The following is a 5,524-nucleotide window of genomic DNA, read 5'->3' as shown; positions in this document are numbered from 1 at the left end:
GCAGCTGGGTATGAGAGATATCATGAATATTTTGCATATATTTAGGGATAAAAGATAGCCAATCAGATTAGGCCATGAGTTTGAGTTGGATTTTAGCTGAAAGTAGTAATGAGATTTATGTAGAATAATAATGAAGTTTTTAAATTTGTATAGCAACAACTGGGGATTGAATGAACAGTTATCTTCCCAACAGTTAGATGACTGGAGATATTGAGTATATGTCACATGATGAATATTAAGTTTTAGGAAAAGAGTAATGGAAAATTTTATCATCTAAAGTGCTATGTGATAAGAGATGCTTACCATATGTTACCCGCTACACATGGACTCGTTAGAGTTTAGGGAGTTGGAGAAGACATGCCAAGTAACATGTTTCTTTTATCAACTTTAAACCGCTAGAGTTTTACCGAACATACCTCTTGACCCTCCAAATCACGACTCTCAAAACTTTCCCAAAAAGACTTATGAGCTTGGGTCATAAGCCGAAGATAAGATGATGTACCTCGGGTTTTGTTGTTATTTTGTGTAAATATGGGCTCTTGTTGAAAAAGCCGCTTGCCATGAGTGTAAGAAAGGTAATATGGGCTTTGAGCTTTGATTCATTGCTTAAGCCCAATCCATATGTTGATGTTGATGATGTCGTGGGGTTATGATCCCAATTGATAAAGAGGAAATGTGGACCATGAATCCGCCTCTTGAAGTAAGGATCTTGTGGGCCATGTGAGCCCAATCTATGTAGTTGAATAAGATATGAGTTTATTTTGAGTTTTAAATAGATTTACCCAAAAAATTAATAATACGTTGATCTGGCATGGGTTGCCAATGAAGTAATGCCACGTAGGCCGAAAAAATAGTCCTTAACAAAATCAAAACAAAAACAACAGATCAAGAACATGAAAGCCTATCTAAGCTCCATTGTAACAACAAAGTGAATCAGAACAAGAAAAGAAGGAAGAAAAAAGAAAAGAAAAAAAGATAGACGAAGGCCAATCTCTCTGCTGGTTGTGTGTGAGTGAAGTGAGATGAAGAAGAGGAGAAAGAGAGAGGAAGGTTCTGGAATCAAGTGGAAAGTAGAGATAAAAAAGGAGAGGATGGAGATATATGGGTATATGTGTGTGTGGTGGAGAAAAAACAAGAGGAAAAAAAAAAGGAAACATATGGATGAAAAAAAGGAAAAGAATAAAAAATGACCCTTTAGAAATACTACAACAATATTTTCACAATAAATTTTAAGTAATTAGCTAATATTGGTGAGTAAAAAAATAATTTCAGCGGTGGGTTCAAATTAGAACTAGTAACAACTTTCCACATAAGATTTTGATGTGATTCTTGTGAAAGTATTGTGAAAAATGTTGTGAATATAACACTTTTCATTAAAAAATATAATTTTTGGGAATGAATATAGAAAAAATAAATGATGAGAAAAAAAGAATAAAGAATGAATGAAGAAATAATATTTAAATGAGATAGAGAATATGATAGATAATCTGTTGGAAAGTGTATTTGAAAAAATGGGTAGCTAAAAGGTAAAAGTTACTGTTCATTCTCCAAATAGTACAAAAATTTGGAGAATCTGCTAGAGATACTCTAAGCGAAAGAGATACATTTCCCAAAAATTATTGCTTGCAGATTAGGAACAGTGTTTGGGATTAGGAGAAAACATTATTGCGTGCTGATTAGATGCTAAAAGGTAACACTTCTCTTTACTGTCTTTCTTTGAAAGGTACAAATGTAGGGTCTGCTTGAAATTCGCTTATTTTGCTGAAACTAAAATTTTTTTACTGAAAGTACTGTAGATAAAAGTAAAAGTTAGCTGAAATAGTATAGTGAGACTCATAAATAGTACCAAAAAGTATAGTGAGACCTATCAATAGTAGTAAAAATAAGCTGAATAGTAACATAAGTTGGCAAAAATAATCTTTACCAAACGGATACGCAGTGCATGTGAATTTCTATTCTTCTCTTCACATGAGTTTCCTACACTGAGCTTGTGAATTTCAGTTATTTTCTTCCTTCTTCTCTTTTTTGTCAAAAACTTCTTTCATTTTCTCTATCTAATCTTGCTCTCTTCTCTATCATTTGAAAAAAAAAAAAAAAAGATCCAAACCCTACAAAGAGAGATACGAAATGGAAGATCTGAGGGCGGAAAGAGAAAGAATGTAGACTAAAAGAGAGACATGCAGGAAGAAGGAGGTTTGGCAATTTTTTTAATTTTTTTGTTTTTTTTACTCTTTGATCTAAACCATGATGGTTTTCAGACTTGGCGATTCGAACGATTTCATGTTTTTTATGCATAGAACGGTTCTTAGACTAGTTAAAAGAACCAGATTGATGACAGGTTCACGGTTAACCGGGTTGAACCGTACGGTCTGGTCCAGATCTGAAAACCATACCTTAAGGTTGTGAAAAATAGTTTTTTGTATGCTCAATGCTAAAGATATAAAAATTTTCCCAACCACAAATGGTAGGTTATATTGATGCAAAATAAAAATGGTGATAATAATTGGTAAATGTGAAAAGGATATCACACCATTTATAATTTGTCATATCAATAAGTTGTGGAAAAAAAAAAAATATCCCTAACATTAATTAAAGGACAACATTTTCCTCTAAACTAGTTTGAAGAAATCTTTTCCAACCAATTACGTGGTAATTTATTATATCATCTAAGTGGATTATTTGATTAAGTGGTAATTTATTATATCATCCAAGTGGATTATTTGATTAATTTTCTCATAGAAGGTTGGAGGAATAAAACATAACTCTCATTTCACTTTAGAAAAATTGAAACAAAATCTTGAGACCATGATAAAGTATACTAGAAAACATGACCAAAAAAAAAAACAAAGAAAGAGAAAGAGACCGAATGTAGGAAATTAACAAGATTTAGCCTTAGAAGATGGCTACATTTCTATTATTAAGTTCTATATGGTTTATTTTTAACTAAGAAAGATCAACATTATTTTGCTTTCACTCCAAATAAGATTTGAATCATTTTACTTCCTCTCCAAGATTAAATACAATAAGCCTAAAGTTATAAATATAACCGATTTGGACTTTGATTGGAAGTAGGGCTTTTTTTATTTATTTATTTTTTTGGAGAAACAAATTAACTGTTAAAGACACACATATACTTAATTACACTCTCTCACGAAATTCAAACACTTTACTTAACTCAAAGTACCACTACAAAAAGGCCTAAGATTAGAAGTAGACCTTGATATCACTAAGATCAATGACATATGATTCTATTAAGATCTCTAAACCTTCAAGAGCTGTAGCTTATTTAAGAAGGCAATAGCAATCCAATCCATCTCCAAGGGCGACCAACGTGCTTGATTGATCTCAGCCGTTGATCCATACCACATTTCAGGCTCCAAATCACCGTTAATTTCTGATCGAAAACCCTGTCCCACCACTTCCCAAATCAGAGCCCTTGAATCATCCCCAACAGTGCACAACTGTCGTCCAATGCGCGGAGCCCATGATACAGCATTTACACTACCCTTATGCTTATTCAACTCCATCAAAGGTGATGTTGGAAACCTAATGTCCAATATTACAACTCTATTGCTATCCATTCCAACTGTGGCTATAAATCTTGGGTCAGCCTAGTTCCATTCTAGCCTCAACAATGGGCTATCTCTAATAGGGTTTTCATATATTATTGTTGATCTTTCTTTGTCTCTTAGATCAAAAACCCTAACAGAACCATCCCCAGAGACTGAAGCGAACACATTGAACCCACCCCATGAAATGTCATACACTTCTTTGTCATGTGCTACTAATTGTGAGTCCACAGTTTCAGTCTCTACATCCCAAATGGTACAAGTTGTGTCCACACTAGACGTGGCGATGTGCCGCGTGTCACATTCTGCCCAATCAAAAGAAGTAATGGCAGAATTGAATTCACTAGTCTTGTTGCCATTGAGGAGTGCCTTGAGCTCAATTCTATCCTCATGGATTCCCCACAATCGTAGATAGTCCCCAGAAGTGGCTATAATGTCAGGATTTGTGGTGTCTTCGGAGGGAAAGAACATTAGGTTTGTGGGTGAATATGGATGATCAAAGACTAGGCGATTATCTGTGGAGAAATCAAATGTGTCATGGCTGAATTGAACAAGCTCAACCTTGTTGCTATAATCTTCAAGGAAACTCCCTATAGCAAGACGAGCATTCTTGTCACCACGGACTGACCAAGCTAGTGAATAAACTGGCCATTGACTCGGATAAGTGTACACGCCTTGTTTTTTCTCTGTTGGGCTTTGCATGGTGGTGTTCGAGCAAGCTTAAATGAACTGAATAAGATGATGGCCGAGAATTTCTGCATGGCACATTCCAAAATTGGGTTTATAACTATATAATTCTACTGTGTTCTAACTTCTAGTCAATCAAATTGATGAAATAGTCTGTGGAATATATACAAAATAATTATGATTCTACAAAGTTTGTTTTTGTGTACAGCATTCACATTGGTGGAGGCAAAAATTTAGCAATTTAACATTACAAAAAGCTACTTTATCTATTTTACAACCTTATTTTACAAAACACTCAACATCAGTGGTTTTATTTTAACATTCAACACAATAAAATAATATATCTACTACAATAAACAGCAATCACTACCACTAACACAATAAAATAATATATTTTCTAATAATTTTTTTTCCCCTTCTTAGCTACAGTGCACAGCCATCTTTGACTGTGCACTACAACCCAACAACCAAATGATATGGCTATAACTCCACCAATGCACTAGCTTTTTGTGCTACTTTTGTTATATCTATATGCTAAATTTAGCATTTTAAGAGCAATTACATCAGTCTATGCAAAATTGTGCAAAACGAAAAAACTAACTGATTTTACACATTCTGAGCAAAAAAACACCCACATCAGTGGGTGCAAAATTGTGTAAAATTGTGCATAATTGCACAATTGCTACAGTAACAGTGCATATATGCACGACTACTGCAGCATGTGCATTTAATATTTTATTAATTTCTGATTCACTCCTTTTTTTCTCTCTCTACTTCATTTGCAAAACTAACCCTCCCTCTCATGTTCTTTCTTCCTCTGATACCACACACTCCCACAGACTCAAAATAAAAAATCAACTACAAAAATAAAAAATCAACCACAAAATCAACAAAAAAAATCAACCACTGGAACAAAATCGTTGGATCGGTGTTGATGGAGATCGGTGATGGGTTGACGGAGATCAGTGTTGATGGAGTGCTTGTAATGGGTTGATGGAGAAGAGGAAAGAAAAAGATTCTAAAAAAAAAAAGAAAAAAAAAAAGAAAAAAGAAGAAGAAGAAATAGAGGCAGAGATAGAGATAAGGATGGTGTGAAGAAGGGGTTATTCAGAGGAAAAAGAAGGGTGTTGATGGACTGCTTGTGATGGGTTGACGGAGAAGAGGAAGGAAAAAGATTCTCAAAAAAAAGAAGAAAAAAAAGAAGAGAAGATGGAGAAGAAAGAGAGGCAGAGATAGAGAGGAGATAAAGATAAGGAGAGTGTGAAGAA

General features: G+C 34.3%; 1 pseudogene; it reads right to left on the bottom strand.

Annotated features, from left to right (window-relative positions):
- Positions 1-3,121: 3,121 nt before the first annotated feature.
- On the bottom strand, positions 3,122-5,257 carry LOC115953920 (annotated as a pseudogene).
- Between the last annotated feature and the right edge of the window lie 267 nt (positions 5,258-5,524).

This window comes from Quercus lobata, chromosome 7 (assembly GCF_001633185.2).
Source record: "Quercus lobata isolate SW786 chromosome 7, ValleyOak3.0 Primary Assembly, whole genome shotgun sequence".
Lineage (NCBI taxonomy): Eukaryota > Viridiplantae > Streptophyta > Magnoliopsida > Fagales > Fagaceae > Quercus > Quercus lobata.
This window is presented reverse-complemented; position numbering and strand designations above follow the sequence as displayed.